The sequence below is a fragment of the Ips typographus genome, linkage group LG11 (genome assembly GCF_016097725.1).
Source record: "Ips typographus isolate SLU linkage group LG11, UJ_Ityp_2.0, whole genome shotgun sequence".
Taxonomy (NCBI): domain Eukaryota; kingdom Metazoa; phylum Arthropoda; class Insecta; order Coleoptera; family Curculionidae; genus Ips; species Ips typographus.
The window spans coordinates 3,695,130-3,712,641 of NC_138432.1; the positions used below are offsets into that span (position 1 = coordinate 3,695,130).

At 31.6% G+C, this 17,512-nt stretch overlaps 1 protein-coding gene across 1 annotated transcript in view; it reads left to right on the forward strand.

Moving 5' to 3' along the window:
* The window catches only part of stumps (DBB domain-containing protein stumps), a 123,739-nt gene that overhangs the window by 39,113 nt on the left and 67,114 nt on the right, over positions 1-17,512 (forward strand). The window lies entirely within an intron of this gene.

A 17,512-nucleotide genomic window follows, 5' to 3' on the forward strand; every position in this document is an offset into this window, starting at 1 on the left:
TGTGGAATTAATCAAAACGCCACAGGAACTTATAATGTAAACAACAAAAAATAATGCATATTATTGACATCACATTCTAGTAGTGTAAAATTAGCATATTATCGTCGTTTTACGATTTTTTTCCCACTATTGTCTCGCAAATTTGTATGCATTTGATAAGATCCAACATAAATATTAATTTGTCATTTTTGTATTGATGGAATACGACAACGCTTTTCTCCCGCGGACTGTACCGAATTTTTTCGTGTAAGTTATTAGATTGCAAATTTAATAACGATTCCAAAAATGTGCTTAAAAATGTGATTCGGTCACTATAAGTGGGTTTTACAGTCGATTTTATCGCAGACTGTCCTTTTAAACCGTCATTTTTGCAGTTCAAACTTTGACAACGCTTTTCTCACGGACTGTACCGAATTTTGGTGTGTTTTTTAAGTTATTAGATAGGAAATTTATTGAGGATTCAAAAAATGTGCTTAAAAATGTGATTCGGTCAATACAAATAGGTTTTACAGGCGATTTTATCGCAGACTGTCCTTTTAAACCGTCATTTTTGCAGTTCAAATTTTGACAACGCTTTTCTCACGGACTGTACCGAATTTTGGTGTGTTTTTTAAGTTATTAGATAGGAAATTTATTGAGGATTCAAAAAATGTGCTTAAAAATGTGATTCGGTCAATACAAATAGGTTTTACAGGCGATTTTATTGCAGACTGTCCTTTTAAACCGTCATTTTTGCAGTTCAAATTTTGACAATGCTTTTCTCACGGACTGTACCGAATTTTGGTGTGTTTTTTTAAGTTATTAGATAGGAAATTTAATAAGGATTCCAAAAATATGCTTAAAAAGGTGATTCGGTCAATAGAAATAGGTTTTACAGGCGATTTTATCGCAGACTGTCCTTTTAAACCGTCATTTTTGCAGTTCAAATTTTGACAACGCTTTTCTTACGGACTGTACCGAATTTTGGTGTGTTTTTTTAAGTTATTAGATAGGAAATTTAATGAGGATTCCAAAAATGTGCTTAAAAATGTGATTCGGTCAAAAACAATTAGGTTTTACAGGCGATTTTATCGCAGACTGTCCTTTTAAACCGTCATTTTTGCAGTTCAAATTTTGACAACGCTTTTCTCACGGACTGTACCGAATTTTGGTGTTTTTTTAAGTTATTAGATAAGAAATTTATTGAGGATTCAAAAAATATGCTTAAAAATGTGATTCGGTCAATACAAATAGGTTTTAAAGGCGATTTTATCGCAGACTGTCCCTGTAAACCGTCATTTTTGCAGTTCAAATTTTGACAACGCTTTTCTCACGGACTGTACCGAATTTTGGTGTGTTTTTTTAAGTTATTAGATAGGAAATTTAATGAGGATTCCAAAAATGTGCTTAAAAATGTGATTCGGTCAATACAAGTAGATTTTACAGGCGACTTTATCGCAGACTGTCCTTTTAAACCGTCATTTTTGCAGTTCAAATTTTGACAATGTTTTTCTCCCTGACTGTACCGAATTTTGGTGTGTTTTTTAAGTTATTAGATAGGAAATTTAATAAGAATTCCAAAAATATGCTTTAAAAAGGTGATTCGGTTTTACAGGCGATTTTATCGCAGACTGTCCTTTTAAACCGTCATTTTTGCAGTTCAAGTTTTGACAACGCTTTTCTCACGGACTGTACCGAATTTTGGTGTGTTTTTTAAGTTATTAGATAGGAAATTTATTGGGGATTCAAAAAATGTGCTTAAAAATGTGATTCGGTCAATACAAATAGGTTTTACAGGCGATTTTATCGCAGATTGTCCTTTTAAACCGTCATTTTTGCAGTTCAAATTTTGACAACGCTTTTCTCACGGACTGTACCGAATTTTGGTGTGTTTTTTTAAGTTATTAGATAGGAAATTTAATGAGGATTCCAAAAATGTGCTTAAAAATGTGATTCGGTCAATACAAGTAGATTTTACAGGCGACTTTATCGCAGACTGTCCTTTTAAACCGTCATTTTTGCAGTTCAAATTTTGACAACGCTTTTCTCACGGACTGTACCGAATTTTGGTGTGTTTTTCTAAGTTATTAGATAGAAAATTTTTTGTGGACTCCAAAAATGTGCTTAAAAATGTGATTCGGTCAATACAAATAGGTTTTACACGCGATTTTATCGCAGATTGTCCTTTTAAACCGTCATTTTTGCAGTTCAAATTTTGACAACGCTTTTCTCACAGACTGTACCGAATTTTGGTGTGTTTTTTTAAGTTATTAGATAGAAAATTTATTGAGGATTCCAAAAATGTGCTTAAAAATGTGATTCGGTCAATACAAGTAGATTTTACAGGCGACTTTATCGCAGACTGTCCTTTTAAACCGTCATTTTTGCAGTTCAAATTTTGACAATGCTTTTCTCACGGACGGTACCGAATTTTGGTGTGTTTTTTTAAGTTATTAGATAGAAAATTTATTGAGGATTCCAAAAATTTGCTTAAAAATGTGATTCGGTCAATACAAATAGGTTTTACAGGCGATTTTATCGCAGATTGTCCTTTTAAACCGTCATTTTTGCAGTTCAAATTTTGACAACGCTTTTCTCACGGACTGTACCGAATTTTGGTGTGTTTTTCTAAGTTATTAGATAGAACATTTTTTGTGGACTCCAAAAATGTGCTTAAAAATGTGATTCGGTCAAAAACAATTAGGTTTTACAGGCGATTTTATCGCAGATTGTCCTGTTAAACCCTCATTTTTGCAGTTCAAATTTTGACAACGCTTTTCTCACGGACTGTACCGAATTTTGGTGTTTTTTTAAGTTATTAGATAAGAAATTTATTGAGGATTCCAAAAATATGCTTAAAAAGGTGATTCGGTCAATAGAAATAGGTTTTACAGGCGATTTTATCGCAGATTGTCCTTTTAAACCGTCATTTTTGCAGTTCAAATTTTGACAACGCTTTTCTCCCTGACTGTACCGAATTTTGGTGTGTTTTTTTAAGTTATTAGATAGGAAATTTAATAAGGATTCCAAAAATATGCTTAAAAATGTGATTCGGTCAATACAAATAGGTTTTACAGGCGTTTTTATCGCAGACTGTCCTTTTAAACCGTCATTTTTGCAGTTCAAATTTTGACAACGCTTTTCTCCCTGACTGTACCGAATTTTGGTGTGTTTTTTAAGTTATTAGATAGGAAATTTAATGAGGATTCCAAAAATGTGCTTAAAGTTGTGATTTGGTTACTACAAGTGAGTTTTGCAGAGGATTTTGTAGCCGTAGTGCTATGAAAATATTCAAACTTTTAATAACATCTGCATTATAATATTTATAGATTTTTGGTAATGTTTTTGACAGTTGTGACGTCAGAATCCGTATGTCAAGTATCTTAGGGTCACGTGACTGCTGTCATAACTGTGAAAGCTTGCAACAGTGAAGCCGTAGAACTATGAAAATATCAAAGTTTTAATAACATATGGATGATTAAAGGCAGAATACATTTATAGCTTAATGGTGGTGTTTTTGACAGTTGTGACGTGATAGTCAGTATGTCAGGTGTCTTGGAGTCACGTGGTTGCTGTCATAACTGTGATAGTTAGCCTCAATGAGGCCGTCGAACTATAAAATGATCAAAGTTTTAATAACATCTAAATGAAAAAAGACAAAACTTTGGGTAGCTTTATGAGAGTGTTTTTGACAGTTGTGACGTAATAATCACTTTCAAGTGTCTTAGGGTCACGTGACTATTGTCACAATCTTGACAGTTTGTCTCAGTCAGGACGTGGAGCTCTAAAGTGTCAAGGATTTAATATCTTCTGATTGATCAAAGTCATAATGATTTTTTTAGCTTCATAGTAGCGTTTTTGACAGTTGTGACGTGATAATCAGTATGTCAAGTGTCTTAGGGTCATGTGACTGCTGTAATAACTTTGAAAGTTTGCCTCACGTGGAGCTATAAAGTGTCAAGGTTTTAATATATTCTGATTGATCAAAGGCATAATGTATTTTACAGTATTATGGAAGTGTTTTTGACAGTTCTGAGCGGATAATCAGTATGTCAGGTGTCTGACGGTCACGTGACTGTTGTCACAACTTTGACCATTTGCCTCAGTCAGGAAGTAGAGCTCTAAAGTGTCAAGGTTTTAATATCTTCTGATTGATCAAAGGCATAATGTTTTTTATAGCTTCATAGTAGCGTTTTTGACAGTTGTGACGTGATAATCAGTATGTCAAGCGTCTGACGGTCACGTGACTGCTGTCATAACCGTAAAAGTTTGTCAAGGCTGTTTCTAAAACTATAATAAGATACAACAGAGAACAAAAACGATTGGGTGTCTCCTTTTCTGGTTAAGATTTGTATACAAATAAATATTTTCGTCCACACTCAAACACCTAAAAATGTATCGCTATCGCAGTCACATCTATAGTAAATGTATGAATAAAAGATGAGGCGATGTGGTTTGAAAAAAAAAATTCTGATTTAAGAGGCCTTAATGGAAAAAGCATCAAGACAAGGCGACGATTTGCATTCATTCAATGTCTCTAACGACCTAAACTTGAGATGTTAATAAATTTAAATAATATAAATATTAAAAATTATGATAATAAAGTGTCAAGGGAGTTTTTGGTTTGCTCTTGGTATTAGAAATTCATAAAAATAAAACAAGTCAAAAAAAAAAATAATAAAAATTATATTAAAAAACAAATAATTAATTATTAATTAATAAATAATTTTATAGTTAAATGATTATTTATGGTTAAAAAAACTTATTGGGGAGTTACTCATCATTTTAAAGAAAACGCCCTGTAGATGGTTTCCTCGTGATTATTATCAGATTATTAACAAAGAAAAGGTGTCACCAATATCATATAATTAAATACGAAGCAACAAAAATGAATCTAAAAGATATACGCATCAAACTATACAGGGTGTTCAACGACAATCGATTGAAATTAGAAAAAATACAAAATATCCATAATAATTTAAATTCGTAACGATAAATCGTTTTTAATTTTAGTTAATAAGGATTTTTGAAACAACATTTTTTATGCATACAGAGTGACCCAAAAAAAAGTTATAATACCTACCAAAGCCAACTTTTTTTAAGTAGTACCCCCTTTTTTGTAATTTTATTCAGTTTTCTACAAAAATCTGATCATATTTTGTGTAACTCACCCTATCTTAAACAGTTTGTCAGAAAAAAACACAAATAAAAGTATACGGGGTGTCCAAAAAAAATCAGTCAAGTTTGGAAATTACGCTCTGCCAGCTATGATCGCGTTTACTTGGTTTAAAGTGGCTGTAAACCTAGTCAACTTGAAGCAGAAAGTCATTTTGTTCTTCCGTAGCTCTAATCGTTTCCGAGATATTTACTTATTATTAACTGGCAGAATTTACCTGTTTTTTTTTTTTGTTTTTTGGACACCCTGTATATGTTTAACCGTTTTGCGATTAGTACGAGGTGAAACATTATTTCACAATGTATATGCTTCATACTGTCGTTAAAATCTCAAAAATGGCAGAGATACGGAATTTTCAAAATTTTTGTGCAATTTCGAAAAAAAGCAATATCTCGGAAACGGTTAGGGTTACGAAAATTTTGTAAGATACTAAAAATATTTAAAATTACTTTCTGCACCCAGTGGATTAGGTTTATACCCACTTAAAACCAAGTTAAATATTTAACTTTTTTGAACACCTTGTATATGTTCAATCGTAGTTGTCAAAACACATAGTTATTTTATCGCAAAATCCTTATTGCCCTAGATTCAGTAAAACCTGTATTTTTGCAATTTCGACAGCTTGTAATTTGGTTATTTTGACAGGTATCGAGGTAGATTTCATATCAAATTGAAACCCAGAGTTTCCTCTTTAAAATAACCTACAGTGTTTCTGGAATAGTTGTCAAACAACGTGGTTATTCTATCCCATAACCCCAATTGTACTAAATTTAGTCAAACCCGTACTTTGAATTTTTGACAGCTTGTAACTCGGTTATTTTGACAGTTATCGAGGTAGTTTTTTTCTATCAAACTGTAGCCCAGAGTTTCTTCTTTAAAATGGTCTACAGTGTTTCTGGAATAGCTGTCAAACAACACAGTATGTTTAACACAAATTTTCAATTGCCAAATTGAGTCAAATCTGTAATTTTGCAATTTTGACAACTTGTAACTCAATTATTTTGACAGCTATTGATGAACTTTTTTACAGTAAATTGTAGCCTTAAGTTTCCTCTTTAAAATCATCATTAGTTTTTTTGGAATAGTTGTCAAACAACACAGTTAGTTTATCGCGAATTCCTAATTGCATTAAATTCAGTGAAACCTGAATTATTGCAATTTTGACAGCTTGTAATTTGGGTATTTTGACAGGTATCGAGGTAGATTTCATATGAAATTAAAGCCCAGAGTTTCCTCTTTAAAATGAGCGACAGCGTTTCTAGAATAGCTGTCAAACAACACAGTAATTTTAACACAAATTTTCAATTGCCAAATTGAGTCATATCTGTAATTTTGCAATTTTGACAGCTTGTAACTCAATTATTTTGACAGCTATTGATGAACTTTTTTACAGTAAATTGTAGCCTTAAGTTTCCTTTTTAAAATCATCATTAGTTTTTTTTTGGAATAGCTGTCAAACCACAGTAATTTTAAAACAAATTTTCAATTGCCAAATTGAGTCAAATCTGTAATTTTGCAATTTTGACAGCTTGTAACTCAATTATTTTGACAGCTATTGATGAACTTTTTTACAGTAAATTGTAGCCTTAAGTTTCCTTTTTAAAATCATCATTAGTTTTTTTTTGGAATAGCTGTCAAACCACAGTAATTTTAAAACAAATTTTCAATTGCCAAATTGAGTCAAATCTGTAATTTTGCAATTTTGACAGCTTGTAACTCAATTATTTTGACAGTTATCGAGGTAGTTCTTTATATCAAATTGTAGCCCTGAGTTTTCTCTTTTAAATAACCTACAGTGTCTCTGAAATAGTCGTCAAACAACGTGGTTATTTTATCCCATAACCTCAATTGTACTAAATTTAGTCAAACCCGTACTTTGAATTTTTGACAGCTTGTAACTCGGTTATTTTGACAGTTATCGAGGTAGTTTTTTTCTATCAAATTGAAGCCCAGAGTTTCCTCTTTAAAATGACGTACAGTCTTTCTGGAATATTTGTCAAACAACGTGGTTATTTTATTACATAACCCCAAGCTATGTCCCAATACCCAATTTAGTCAAACCTGTTCTTTGCAATTTTGACAGCTTATAACTCGGTTATTTTGGCAGTTATCCAGGTATTTTTTTATATCAAATTTTAGCCCAGAGTTTCCTCTTTAAAACGATATACAGTATTTCTGGAATAGTTTCCAAACAACAGTTATTTTATCGCAAATTCCTCATTGCACTAAATTCAGTGAAACATAAATTTTTGCAACTTTGACAGCTTGTAACTCGGTTATTCTGGCAGTTATCCAGGTAGTTTTTTATATCAAATTGTAGCCCAGAGTTTCCTCTTTAAAACGATATACAGTGTTTCTGGAATAGTTTCCAAACAACACAGTTATTTTATCGCAAATTCCTCATTGCACTAAATTCAGTGAAGCATAAATTTTTGCAACTTTGACAGCTTGTAACTCGGTTATTTTGGCAGTTATCCAGGTATTTTTTTATATCAAATTTTAGCCCAGAGTTTCCTCTTTAAAACGATCTACAGTGTTTCTGGAATAGTTTCCAAACAACACAGTTATTTTATCGCAAATTCCTCATTGCACTAAATTCAGTGAAGCATAAATTTTTGCAACTTTGACAGCTTGTAACTCGGTTATTTTGGCAGTTATCCAGGAACTTTTTACACCAAATTGTAGCCCAGAGTTTCCTCTTTAAAATGTTCTACAGTGTTTCTGGAATAGTTTCCAAATAACACAGTGATTTTATCGCAAATTCCTCATTGCACTAAATTTAGTGAAACCTAGCTGTATTTTTGCAAATTTGACAGCTTGTAACTCGGTTATTCTGGCAGTTATCCAGGTATTTTTTTATATCAAATTTTAGCCCAGAGTTTCCTCTTTAAAACGATCTACAGTGTTTCTGGAATAGTTTCCAAACAACACAGTTATTTTATCGCAAATTCCTCATTGCACTAAATTCAGTGAAGCATAAATTTTTGCAACTTTGACAGCTTGTAACTCGGTTATTTTGGCAGTTATCCAGGAACTTTTTACACCAAATTGTAGCCCAGAGTTTCCTCTTTAAAATGTTCTACAGTGTTTCTGGAATAGTTTCCAAATAACACAGTGATTTTATCGCAAATTCCTCATTGCACTAAATTTAGTGAAACCTAGCTGTATTTTTGCAAATTTGACAGCTTGTAACTCGGTTATTCTGGCAGTTATCCAGGTATTTTTTTATATCAAATTTTAGCCCAGAGTTTCCTCTTTAAAACGATCTACAGTGTTTCTGGAATAGTTTCCAAACAACACAGTTATTTTATCGCAAATTCCTCATTGCACTAAATTCAGTGAAACATAAATTTTTGCAACTTTGACAGCTTGTAACTCGGTTATTCTGGCAGTTATCCAGGTAGTTTTTTATATCAAATTGTAGCCCAGAGTTTCCTCTTTAAAACGATATACAGTGTTTCTGGAATAGTTTCCAAACAACACAGTTATTTTATCGCAAATTCCTCATTGCACTAAATTCAGTGAAACATAAATTTTTGCAACTTTGACAGCTTGTAACTCGGTTATTTTGGCAGTTATCCAGGTAGTTTTTTATATCAAATTGTAGCCCAGAGTTTCCTCTTTAAAACGATCTACAGTGTTTCTGGAATAGTTTCCAAACAACACAGTTATTTTATCGCAAATTCCTCATTGCACTAAATTCAGTGAAACATAAATTTTTGCAACTTTGACAGCTTGTAACTCGGTTATTCTGGCAGTTATCCAGGTATTTTTTTATATCAAATTGTAGCCCAGAGTTTCCTCTTTAAAACGATATACAGTGTTTCTGGAATAGTTTCCAAACAACACAGTTATTTTATCGCAAATTCCTCATTGCACTAAATTCAGTGAAACATAAATTTTTGCAACTTTGACAGCTTGTAACTCGGTTATTCTGGCAGTTATCCAGGTATTTTTTTATATCAAATTGTAGCCCAGAGTTTCCTCTTTAAAACGATATACAGTGTTTCTGGAATAGTTTCCAAACAACACAGTTATTTTATCGCAAATTCCTCATTGCACTAAATTCAGTGAAACCTAAATTTTTGCAACTTTGACAGCTTGTAACTCGGTTATTTTGGCAGTTATCCAGGTAGTTTTTTATATCAAATTGTAGCACAGAGTTTCCTCTTTAAAACGATATACAGTGTTTCTGGAATAGTTTCCAAACAACACAGTTATTTTATCGCAAATTCCTCATTGCACTAAATTCAGTGAAACATAAATTTTTGCAACTTTGACAGCTTGTAACTCGGTTATTTTGGCAGTTATCCAGGTAGTTTTTTATATCAAATTGTAGCCCAGAGTTTCCTCTTTAAAACGATCTACAGTGTTTCTGGAATAGTTTCCAAACAACACAGTTATTTTATCGCAAATTCCTCATTGCACTAAATTCAGTGAAACATAAATTTTTGCAACTTTGACAGCTTGTAACTCGGTTATTCTGGCAGTTATCCAGGTAGCTTTTTATATCAAATTGTAGCCCAGAGTTTCCTCTTTAAAACGATATACAGTGTTTCTGGAATAGTTTCCAAACAACACAGTTATTTTATCGCAAATTCCTCATTGCACTAAATTCAGTGAAACATAAATTTTTGCAACTTTGACAGCTTGTAACTCGGTTATTCTGGCAGTTATCCAGGTATTTTTTTATATCAAATTGTAGCCCAGAGTTTCCTCTTTAAAATGATCTACATTGTTTCTGGAATAGTTTCCAAACAACACAGTTATTTTATCGCAAATTCCTCATTGCACAAAATTCAGTGAAACATAAATTTTTGCAACTTTGACAGCTTGTAACTCGGTTATTTTGGCAGTTATCCAGGTAGTTTTTTATATCAAATTGTAGCCCAGAGTTTCCTCTTTAAAACGATATACAGTGTTTCTGGAATAGTTTCCAAACAACACAGTTATTTTATCGCAAATTCCTCATTGCACTAAATTCAGTGAAACATAAATTTTTGCAACTTTGACAGCTTGTAACTCGGTTGTTTTGGCAGTTATCCAGGTAGTTTTTTTATATCAAATTGTAGCACAGAGTTTCCTCTTTAAAACGATATACAGTGTTTCTGGAATAGTTTCCAAACAACACAGTTATTTTATCGCAAATTCCTCATTGCACTAAATTCAGTGAAACATAAATTTTTGCAACTTTGACAGCTTGTAACTCGGTTATTCTGGCAGTTATCCAGGTATGTTTTTATATCAAATTGTAGCACAGAGTTTCCTCTTTAAAACGATATACAGTGTTTCTGGAATAGTTTCCAAACAACACAGTTATTTTATCGCAAATTCCTCATTGCGCTAAATTCAGTGAAACATAAATTTTTGCAACTTTGACAGCTTGTAACTCGGTTGTTTTGGCAGTTATCCAGGTAGTTTTTTATATCAAATTGTAGCACAGAGTTTCCTCTTTAAAACGATCTACAGTGTTTCTGGAATAATTTCCAAACAACACAGTTATTTTATCGCAAATTCCTCATTGCACTAAATTCAGTGAAACATAAATTTTTGCAACTTTGACAGCTTGTAACTCGGTTATTTTGGCAGTTATCCAGGTAGTTTTTTATATCAAATTGTAGCCCAGAGTTTCCTCTTTAAAACGATATACAGTGTTTCTGGAATAGTTTCCAAACAACACAGTTATTTTATCGCAAATTCCTCATTGCACTAAATTCAGTGAAACATACATTTTTGCAACTTTGACAGCTTGTAACTTGGTTATTTTGAGAGATATCAAGGAACTTTTTACACCAAATTGTAGCCCTGAGTTTCCTCTTTAAAATGATCTACAGTGTTTCTGGAATAGTTTCCAAACAACACAGTTATTTTATCGCAAATTCCTCATTGCACTAAATTCATTAAACGAAAATTTTGACAGCTTGTAATTTGGTTATTTTGAGAGATATCGATTAGTACGAGAAGAAAGAGCAGTTTAAGACGAACATTTTCAGTTTTTTACTGTCGTTGAAACTCCAGAAATGGCAAAGTTTAAAAATTTTGATACAATTTCCAAATAAATAGTAAAAAAGTCGAATATCTTCGAAACGGTTAAAGTTACGGAAATTTTGAATGATAGCAAAACTGTTTAGAATGACTTTCTGCATCCAGGGGACTAGATTTGCACTCACTTTAAACCGGGTAAACGCGGTTACAACTCGCAGAGCGTTAGTTTAACATTTAATTGATTTTTGAACACCCTGTATATGTTCAATCGTATTATGGTTAACACGAGGTAAAACACCAGTTCAGGACGAACATTTTAAGCTTTTTGCAGTCACCGAAAAGTTTCGAAAAAAGTTTCAAAATTTGGAGTCAATTAAAAAAAAAAGTGTAATATCTCAGAAACGGTTAAAGCTACGAAAATCTAGCAAGAGACCAAAATGACTTTCTGCATTCTCATTGAAACAGAAAAAAATTCAAATTTGATCATCCATTCATCGTTATTTCCCTCTCTCTTCGTTTGCATCATATATTGTATACAAATATAGCAAATATGTAGAAGATTTACTATCATCACTGCATTGTGAGTTAAACTGAAATAATTAACGAGAACAATGCATCGAAAATCAATTGATTTTATTCACGACGTGTATGTACTACCTCCATCAAACCGTGAGAAACTGGGTCTTTGGAATGTGGGCTAGTACGTACCTGGAATAATTAAGTAGCGTATTGCAATATAATCAAAACAAAACAAAAATTTGTTTACTATTGATTTTACTTACGATGAGGTAAAAAATTTCAAAATTTTGTCTAAAAATCAAATTGCTTTTTTTATAAACTGCTCGTAAAAAAAAATGTCAATTTGCCATTTTTAGCCTGTTTTTTCATTTTCAAAAATGTTTCAACATTTTCAAACAATATGGCATTTTTATAAAAATTTACTGGAATTTTTAAGTAAGTCATCTAAGAATAAATTCTAATTTTCAAATTGCAATTTTCAGATTTTTGATGATGTAATAAAAAAAAATTACTTTATTTTATTTATTAATTTTTTTAAATTAATAAATAAATAATTTTGAATTAACTATATCAGTGGTTTTAAGCAGGTTTTGTAAGTTTATAGCTTTATGGAGTGGTATTTGACAGTTACCAGTATTGTGACAGATTAAATTCGTTCCGAAACATACATTCGTATGACAAAACTGACAAAATTGTATTCATAGACCTATAAACAACCATTAAATATGATTTGTACCGTTTGTGTTGCTTTTAAACAACTTTTGTAATTTTATAGCTTCATGGAGTGGTATTTGACACTTTTCAAGTTTTTGACAGATTAAAATATGCTCAAATTAAACAGATACACGTCACGGCTGTACAATTTCTGCTCATGGAGCTATAAACAAGCATTTAATATAATTTACATCTGAATTAACTATATCAGTGCTTTTAAGCAGGTTTTGTAAGTTTATAGCTTTATGGAGTGGTATTTGACAGTTACTACCATTGTGACAGATTAAATTCGTTCCGAAACATACATTTGTATGACAAAACTGACAAAATTGTACTCATAGACCTATAAACAACCTTTAAATATGATTTGTACTGATTGTGTTGCTTTTAAACACGTTTTGTAATTTTATAGCTTTATGGAGTGGTATTTGACAGTTACGAGCATTACGACAGATCGAAATATATCCACAATAAACAGTTACACCTAACAACTGTCAAAAAACAACTCATGAAACTATAAAATGCATATTAATATGACTTGCACCGATTGTAATGCTTTTAAACAAGTTTTGTAATTTTATAGCTTCATGGAGTGGTATTTGACACTTTTCAAGTTTTTGACAGATTGAAATATGCTCAAATTAAACAGATACACGTGACGACTGTACAATTTCTGCTCATGGAGCTATAAACAAGCATTTAATATAATTTACATCTGAATTAACTATATCAGTGGTTTTAAGCAGGTTTTGTAAGTTTATAGCTTTATGGAGTGGTATTTGACAGTTTCCATCATTGTGACACATCGAAATATACGCACAATAGACAGTTACACGTAACAACTGTCAAAAACCAACTCATGAAACTATAAAATGCATATTAATATGACTTGCACTGAATGTAATGCTTTTAAACAAGTTTTGTAATTTTATAGCTTCATGGAGTGGTATTTGACACTTTTCAAGTTTTTGACAGATTGAAATATGCTCAAATTAAACAGATACACGTGACGACTGTACAATTTCTGCTCATGGAGCTATAAACAAGCATTTAATATAATTTACATCTGAATTAACTATATCAGTGGTTTTAAGCAGGTTTTGTAAGTTTATAGCTTTATGGAGTGGTATTTGACAGTTACCAGTATTGTGACAGATTAAATTCGTTCCGAAACATACATTCGTATGTCAAAACTGACAAAATTGTATTCATAGACCTATGAACAAACTTTAAATATGATTTGTACTGATTGTGTTGCTTTTAAACACGTTTTGTAATTTTATAGCTTTATGGAGTGGTATTTGACAGTTACCATCATTGTGACACATCGAAATATACGCACAATAGACAGTTACACGTAACAACTGTCAAAAAACAACTCATGAAACTATAAAATGCATATTAATATGACTTGCACTGAATGTAATGCTTTTAAACAAGTTTTGTAATTTTATAGCTTCATGGAGTGGTATTTGACACTTTTCAAGTTTTTGACAGATTGAAATATGCTCAAATTAAACAGATACACGTGACGACTGTACAATTTCTGCTCATGGAGCTATAAACAAGCATTTAATATAATTTACATCTGAATTAACCATATCAGTGGTTTTAAGCAGGTTTTGTAAGTTTATAGCTTTATGGAGTGGTATTTGACAGTTACCATCATTGTGACACATCGAAATATACGCACAATAGACAGTTACACGTAACAACTGTCAAAAAACAACTCATGAAACTATAAAATGCATATTAATATGACTTGCACCGATTGTAATGCTTTTAAACAAGTTTTGTAATTTTATAGCTTCATGGAGTGGTATTTGACACTTTTCAAGTTTTTGACAGATTGAAATATGCTCAAATTAAACAGATACACGTGACGACTGTACAATTTCTGCTCATGGAGCTATAAACAAGCATTTAATATAATTTACATCTGAATTAACTATATCAGTGGTTTTAAGCAGGTTTTGTAAGTTTATAGCTTTATGGAGTGGTATTTGACAGTTTCCATCATTGTGACACATCGAAATATACGCACAATAGACAGTTACACATAGCAACTGTCAAAAAACAACTCATGAAACTATAAAATGCATATTAATATGACTTGCACTGAATGTAATGCTTTTAAACAAGTTTTGTAATTTTATAGCTTCATGGAGTGGTATTTGACACTTTTCAAGTTTTTGACAGATTAAAATATGCTCAAATTAAACAGATACACGTCACGGCTGTACAATTTCTACTCATGGACCTATAAACAAGCATTTAATATGATTTACATCTGAATTAACTGTATCAGTGGTTTTAAGCAGGTTTTGTAAGTTTATAGCTTTATGGAGTGGTATTTGACAGTTACCAGTATTGTGACAGATTAAATTCGTTCCGAAACATACATTCGTATGTCAAAACTGACAAAATTGTATTCATAGACCTATGAACAAACTTTAAATATGATTTGTACTGATTGTGTTGCTTTTAAACACGTTTTGTAATTTTATAGCTTTATGGAGTGGTATTTGACAGTTACCATCATTGTGACACATCGAAATATACGCACAATAGACAGTTACACGTAACAACTGTCAAAAAACAACTCATGAAACTATAAAATGCATATTAATATGACTTGCACTGAATGTAATGCTTTTAAACAAGTTTTGTAATTTTATAGCTTCATGGAGTGGTATTTGACACTTTTCAAGTTTTTGACAGATTAAAATATGCTCAAATTAAACAGATACACGTCACGGCTGTACAATTTCTGCTCATGGAGCTATAAACAAGCATTTAATATAATTTACATCTGAATTAACTATATCAGTGGTTTTAAGCAGGTTTTGTAAGTTTATAGCTTTATGGAGTGGTATTTGACAGTTACCAGTATTGTGACAGATTAAATTCGTTCCGAAACATACATTTGTATGACAAAACTGACAAAATTGTATTCATAGACCTATAAACAACCTTTAAATACTATTTGTACTGATTGTGTTGGTTTTAAACACGTTTTCTAATTTTATAGCTTTATGGAGTGGTATTTGACAGTTACCATCATTGTGACACATCGAAATATACGCACAATAGACAGTTACACATAGCAACTGTCAAAAATCAACTCATGAAACTATAAAATGCATATTAATATGACTTGCACTGAATGTAATGCTTTTAAACAAGTTTTGTAATTTTATAGCTTCATGGAGTGGTATTTGACACTTTTCAAGTTTTTGACAGATTGAAATATGCTCAAATTAAACAGATACACGTGACGACTGTACAATTTCTGCTCATGGAGCTATAAACAAGCATTTAATAAAATTTACATCTGAATTAACTATATCAGTGGTTTTAAGCAGGTTTTGTAAGTTTATAGCTTTATGGAGTGGTATTTGACAGTTACCATCATTGTGACACATCGAAATATACGCACAATAGACAGTTACACGTAACAACTGTCAAAAAACAACTCATGAAACTATAAAATGCATAATAATATGACTTGCACTGATTGTAATGCTTTTAAACAAGTTTTGTAATTTTATAGCTTCATGGAGTGGTATTTGACACTTTTCAAGTTTTTGACAGATTGAAATATGCTCAAATTAAACAGATACACGTGACGACTGTACAATTTCTGCTCATGGAGCTATAAACAAGCATTTAATATAATTTACATCTGAATTAACTATATCAGTGGTTTTAAGCAGGTTTTGTAAGTTTATAGCTTTATGGAGTGGTATTTGACAGTTACCAGTATTGTGACAGATTAAATTCGTTCCGAAACATACATTCGTATGTCAAAACTGACAAAATTGTATTCATAGACCTATAAACAACCATTAAATACTATTTGTACTGATTGTGTTGCTTTTAAACACGTTTTCTAATTTTATAGCTTTATGGAGTGATATTTGACAGTTAGCATCATTGTGACACATCGAAATATACGCACAATAGACAGTTACACGTAACAACTGTCAAAAAACAACTAATGAAACTATAAAATGCATATTAATATGACTTGCACTGATTGTAATGCTTTTAAACAAGTTTTGTAATTTTATAGCTTCATGGAGTGGTATTTGACACTTTTCAAGTTTTTGACAGATTGAAATATGCTCAAATTAAACAGATACACGTCACGGCTGTACAATTTCTACTCATGGAGGTATAAACAAGCATTTAATATAATTTACATCTGAATTAACTATATCAGTGGTTTTAAGAAGGTTTTGTAAGTTTATAGCTTTATGGAGTGGTATTTGACAGTTACTACCATTGTGACAGATTAAATTCGTTCCGAAACATACATTCGTATGACAAAACTGACAAAATTGTACTCATAGACCTATAAACAACCTTTAAATATGATTTGTACTGATTGTGTTGCTTTTAAACAAGTTTTGTAATTTTATAGCTTTATGGAGTGATATTTGACAGTTAGCATCATTGTGACACATCGAAATATACGCACAATAGACAGTTACACGTAACAACTGTCAAAAAACAACTCATGAAACTATAAAATGCATAATAATATGACTTGCACTGATTGTAATGCTTTTAAACAAGTTTTGTAATTTTATAGCTTCATGGAGTGGTATTTGACACTTTTCAAGTTTTTGACAGATTGAAATATGCTCAAATTAAACAGATACACGTCACGGCTGTACAATTTCTGCTCATGGAGCTATAAACAAGCATTTAATATAATTTACATCTGAATTAACTATATCAGTGGTTTTAAGCAGGTTTTGTAAGTTTATAGCTTTATGAAGTGGTATTTGACAGTTACCAGTATTGTGACAGATTAAATTCGTTCCGAAACATACATTCGTATGTCAAAACTGACAAAATTGTACTCATAGACCTATAAACAACCTTTAAATATGATTTGTACTGATTGTGTTGCTTTTAAACAAGTTTTGTAATTTTATAGCTTTATGGAGTGATATTTGACAGTTAGCATCATTGTGACACATCGAAATATACGCACAATAGACAGTTACACGTAACAACTGTCAAAAAACAACTCATGAAACTATAAAATGCATAATAATATGACTTGCACTGATTGTAATGCTTTTAAACAAGTTTTGTAATTTTATAGCTTCATGGAGTGGTAATTGA